Source organism: Callospermophilus lateralis, unplaced genomic scaffold (genome assembly GCF_048772815.1).
Source record: "Callospermophilus lateralis isolate mCalLat2 unplaced genomic scaffold, mCalLat2.hap1 Scaffold_51, whole genome shotgun sequence".
In the NCBI taxonomy this organism is placed as follows: domain Eukaryota; kingdom Metazoa; phylum Chordata; class Mammalia; order Rodentia; family Sciuridae; genus Callospermophilus; species Callospermophilus lateralis.
The window spans coordinates 167,617-173,824 of NW_027514446.1; positions in this window are offsets into that span (position 1 = coordinate 167,617).

Consider the following 6,208-nt stretch of genomic DNA (forward strand, 5'->3'; position numbering starts at 1 on the left):
CTTTTCATAATGTTTCTTCCTGCTGCACTCGGAGTTTGGTATTTGCTTCACGAAATACAAGGAGTTCAACTAGGACACAGTGCTGCAGCGAGTTCTGTCATGTGTGGTGGATCAGGGTCTGCAGGAGAATGCACCAACAGGGCTTGTATACCACATAGGATGCCCCCTTGACCATAGCAACCTGATTCTGAACATTGCCCTGAAACCTCTCCATATAACAAGTTGCCTTTACATATAAGGGTCTGCTCGCTGCACCATGTCAGTCACAAGCCATTTGGAAGCCAATGGCAGATCCACATGGCCCCACCTCAGATGTTTTATCACACATTTGCTCACCACTGCTCTAGGCCCACTACTCAGCAGGATCCAAATTACTGAGATCTCTGTTTTACACCATTTTCATCAAAACCAGTCAATCAAGGCACTGTCTGGTACACTCGTGATCAGCAACAGGACATCCAATGGTTCTTCATTGCCACCTGGTCATTGCAATTTCAAAAATTTCTTGGTATTTATCTAGCAAATTTTCAATTATGATGTTGGAAGCACTATGGCTTTCAAATCATTCAGGAATCATTCAATGGTGAGGAAGCTCATTTCAATGAAAGCTTTGGAGAACTCTCACAGGCAAGGCTTCCCAAAGAGTGGCCTAAAGGTCACATGAATCCAGGCCCATCGAGGTCTACAATTGAGGTCCATGTGTGTTTTGACTAGCAAATATGGCTTCCAAGTCTTTCAGAATAAAATAATGTGATATCCTGGCTGAGATTCCCAGTGCTCTGTGGAAAGCCACCCTAGGACTAGATCTCAGGTTCCAACGGAGACTCTCATGTGTGGCCTCCTAAATTCCCAACACAATTCATGGCAATACTTCTTTGATGATTGATCCAGAACTCAGTGTTTAAGGGGAATGACACCAGAGTTCAAGCCCAGGTGGATCCAGTCATCTCTTCCAACTGCCACATGAATGACTACAATTAAAACCAAAACACTCCCACATGGTCCTTACCTTCTTCCATATAGACACTCATCATTACCTCTGGCTAGAGTTTTTCATGTGGGACGCATCCCAAGAGAGTGTCCAAAATAATCTTCCTTGCCCCTCATTTGCCTAAAGTCAGGGTGGCATCGTCACCCTTCCTGTGAACCTGGAGTGATCCAATAGGCCTGCCATGAATACTGCTCTGCTTCTTCAATTTGAGTCCTACTGACTCTCAGGGATAGATTCTTTAAGTGATTTGGAGTCACAAGAAAACACAAGCACCTCTGCAGTTCTTCAAAGAACTCATTTGACTTAAAGGATCCCTATTCTCACTTGACAGAGGTCAGAATCCTAACAGAGGAAGGCAAGAGACTCATCAACAATGACAGATTTTTGGCCATTTTGGTTTTGATTGCACACATGGAATCTATCCTTAGATCCATCATGTGCTGAGAATCTAAGCCACAACTTCATACAGGGCCAAGAGGCTGATTTAGACACATCCTTTTACAAGCAATTATGCAAAGAACCACAGGTGATGCCCATTCATTTCCATTTGAAAATTGTTTTCTTCAGGCTTCACAAAGGGGTGGCCTGAGGCAAAGACCTTCCTGACATTCAGGACAACAGAACCATAGGTAAGCAAATGAACCAAAGCAGGATTTCTCCACTGAAAATTTACTGGTCACACTGATATCTGAGTTTTCCAAGATGTTCCCATTCTCTACAGCTATCAAGTATATAGACATGTCTCAGAGCTTGGAGGTGGTACATATCTTGGAAACAAAACCATGAGCCTATTCTGGAGAGTGGCCAGAATTCAGGAAGAAAACAGGAACTTAGGAATTTAGTAGGTGTTGCCCATCCATAAGGCAAACCACAGTCCATTCTTTAATTAGGCAGGATGAATGCTGGGAAGTTTTCTACTAGACAGGACACATCCTTTGATGCCTTCTCTTTTCTAATGTCTACAACCACGGACACAGTGGGATACTCAGACATAGAAACACTAGCCTTGTCAAACGACTTAGTAGAAACAGGCCACTCCAACCCAAACAAACAGCCTTTCCTACCTATTCTCAGAACATGAGATAAAACCACAAACTCACTCCACACCCACAAAGGCACCTCCTTAACCCAAGTAGGTCTGTGACTATCCGGAGTGTCCTCTAACTGGTGGGCCATACTATGTTCCCCTGAAATGACCTGCCCTTTCTCAGATCTGGTCTCCTTGGCCAACTCTGTGAAGTTGTCAGGAGCCAGCGGTGAACCAATACCTGCTTTCTCAGGAAAGGCCCCTCTTCAGAGATCTTCTGCCATTTGACAATCCTCACATCAGTCGGTACCAAGGAAGACTGACTCTGTCCTTGGTAAATCCAAACAAGTGAGACCACTGGGACTGGGACTGGGACTGGCTCTGGGTGCCTGGCTTCCTGCATCACAATTTCAGAGTTTTTGATGACCAAGGAAGAGAGGTGAGGTCACTTCCTTCAGGAACTGAATGAGGTCACTACCTTGGCCACCACTTTGTCCTAACAGTTGCTTCGAAAGGTCCCATGAAATGGAGGCTGCCCCTACTTCCTTCGACACTTTCACAAGTTAGAATGGTATATCAACCATAGGCACCTGGAAACAGCTCTCCACACAGGCATGGTTTGATCAGTTCTCTACATTAAGAAAGGAGAGGCTGATTCAAACACATCTCTTCATACTGACCCGGTTGTTTGCCATGGAATATGACTTTTTCCCTCTTAGGTCCTTCATAGCTGCCTGCAACTTCTTAAGGGTATAATTTCTGCATGGTCCTTTGATGTTCTCAGCAGGTGGGAGATCCCCTACATTACTGTATTGTAAGACAAACTCTGTCTCGGCTCTTCTGTAAAGTTAGTTTGAGGGAACAATGTATGGTTAGGCTTAATAACATGTTTGATTTGAGTTAGGAATCATTCTGCTTAATGAATAATGGTATTGGGAACTTGCGATATTTACAAGAATATATTGGTGAAATATAAGTTTGAAAACAGAAATCTAGATAAGATTTGAATCCAGGAAGGGCATTGGGCTGTTGATTGGGATACTTAGCTTTGAATTATGTTCTGAAAAGATGTCTCAGATAAATCAATATACAATGGCATAGGACCTTGTACCTTGGATGATTGATTGTCGAAGTGATCATCCAGTCAAAAAGGGATAGTCTTTAGGATTAGGAAGATAGTCGGTATGTTAGAAAAAAGAGTAATATAGGATTTGGACCAAAAGTTCTATAGCAATAGGGTTTCGGATAGAGAGTGAATGTAAATGTCAGCACATGTGAAGAGTCAGTCACAATGATGAACTGGGGAAAATATGTAGGAAAGCAGATATCAATAGACATTAGGAAATCAGACAAAATATAAAGTGACTGATAGGATTAGTCATTTTCAACAGGGTTGAGGTTGAATATATTATCTTAAGAAGAAACAAATATGTAGTCACCAATAGGATTGATTTGAGAGCATTAGGCAACCTGGACATGGATGTGTTTAGTAATCCATGCTCACTTTCCATTTAGGCTTTGGTGAAAGGTTAATAAAATAGGTGCTTGTTACTTACTGTTTTTCTGTATGCTTAAAAAAACACTGTTGAAGTCTTGAGGACTGTTTGCTAATCTTGTTTCCAGAATGTGCTGTCCCCAACTGCCAAACTGCAAATGTATACCCTCACCCGTTTGCACGCAAACCACCCACTTGCCCTGACCCATCAATAAACTTCCCTGCCTGCTCTCTCCAAGGAAAGCATATAAGCTCTGCTTAAGCTGTTCTCATTGCTCTCTGCTCTATTCAAGTGAGCTCTGAGCCCCAGAATGCTGGACCCATAATAAACCATTTACTGTTGAAGGAGACATTCTCTTGGTGGTCTCTTCCTCCGATGCTTGCCCGACCTTTACATCTGGAGGCACCAGCAAGATCCGACAGCGGCGGATGAAAGATCCCCAAGGGGCTCCTTTCAGGGTAAGTAAGGGAACTCTTTTTGGTTTTAGGTTTCAGGTTAGGGCTTGGCAAAATGGCTATGGGTGATGAGCGTGAGCTCTCTCTGACAGAGGCTGACATACGTGTCACAGAGCCACAGGCCACGTCCCTGGGGGATGCCCCAGAGGACTCAGGAAATCGAGGAACAATAGTCTCCTTGACTCAGTGATATTTTGCTTCGGATTTGGTATTTCCAGCCCATCAGGTTTTGCCGGCTACTCAGGCCTGGCCTCAGTATTGGACGTCCAATGCCTGACTTTATTGTCTTGTCTTGTCAGTGTAGTGTGTCATTGCTTTCACTGTTTGTGTATCTCTCATTTTGGGACAGAGAACTTCAACACCTCTCTTCCTGACCCTTGATCACTGGAACAAAGTCCGCTTAAGGGCCCAGAATCTTTCTTTTTCAGTAAATTGCTGGACCTGGCAGACCCTCTGTGCCTCAGAATGACCCACCTTTGGAGTTGGATAGCCCCTAGAAACATCTACGTCCCACTAATTCGAAAAGTCAGAGATTTTGTATTTCAACCGGGGCCACATGGACATCCAGATCAACAGCCATATATCTCAACTTTGCAGGACCTCTGCAAATCTCCTCCTCAATGGGTGAAGCTTTTCCTTGTCTCTGTCCCCGCTCCTACTCCTTCCACCATGATTCTATCTCTCAAACCCTCTGCTCCTCCTCCTCCACCCTCTCTTCTCCCTGAGTCTCAAGACTCTACTGGACTCTCCTCGCCTTCTTATCCGCTGCCCTCGTCCACCAACCCCCAACAACCTCTAAGTGATTCCCCTGCTGCTGACTCAGCCTCTCCGCCACTGGAGGAAGCTAGGCCAGCCCAGCGCCCACCAAATGACTCCCCCTTGTCACACACACAGCCCCTCCTTCCCTGGAGGAAGCTGGCCTGGCAAAAAGAACTCAAAGAACTCCCTGGCGTTTTCAAACCTGCCTACTTGGGATGACTGCCAACAAATCCTAGGGATTCTCTTCATGACAGAGGAATGAGAGAGAAACTTCCTGGAAGCTAGAAAAAAAATATCCTCGGACCAGATGGGTGACCAACACAACTTCCCAACATAATCAAAGCAGGCTTCCCCTTGAACTTACCCAACTGGGACCCCGACACCTTTGAAGGTAGGGAGCATCTGTCCACTTATTGCCGGGCCCTAATAGTGGGTTTCCAACAGGCCGCTAGGCAACCAAACAATTTGGCCAAGGTAAGAGAGATTATTCAAGGGCCTGATGAACATCCCTCTATGTTTCTAGAGAGAATTATGGAGGCATATAGGAGATATACTCCTTTCGATCTTCAGGCAGAGGATCAAAAGACATATGCCGTGATGGCCTTCATTGGGCAAGCTGATCTGTATATTAAAAGAAAGTTACAATACTTAGATGGATTACAAGATATGACTTTGAGAGATTTAGTCAGAGTAGCCGAGAAAGTATCCTATAAGAGAGAAACAGAGAGAACGAAAGGGAGCAAAGGGAGGATGAGAGATGAAAAAGACAGATTAAGGTATTAACTAATGTCCTGGTCACAACAATAAATAGGCCAGAAATTAAGAAACAGGGAGACAAGAAGTGATACCTGGGTCCCCTCCAGAGGCCACCCTTGGCCTCAGATCAATGTGCCTACTGTAAAGAAAAAGGACACTGATCCAAAGAGTGCCCTAGAAAGAGAAAGCCACGCCAGACAGCCTTTCTGACTCTGGAGGTTGACTAAGAATGTCGGGGCTCAGATCCCTTCCCCGAGCCCAGGGTAACATTTGAAGTGAAGGGGACCCCATAAACTTTGAAGTGGATACAGCAGTAGTATACTCAGCCCTTAAGGCCCCACTGGGCCCTCTATCAAATAAAAGATCTCTAGTTCAAATGGCTAACAGCAGTAAATATCAGACTTAGACAACTAAGAGGACCATGGACATGGGGAAAGACAAAATCCAACATTCCTTCCTAGTAATCCCAGAATGCCTGGCCCCATTGATGGGCAGAGATCTGCTCAGTAAGCTCCGGGCCAAAACAACTTTTAACCCCGAAGGCCCCAAAATGAAATTTCTAAATCCTTCATTAAAAACTCCTATAGTCATGGCTTTATAAATGTCAGTCGAAGATGAACATCCACTTTTCACACACCCCAAGACTGATCAAACAGGCAAGCTACCCCAGAAATGGATAACAGATTACCCAGATGCCTGGGCAAAATTGTTGGGTTAGGCCTAG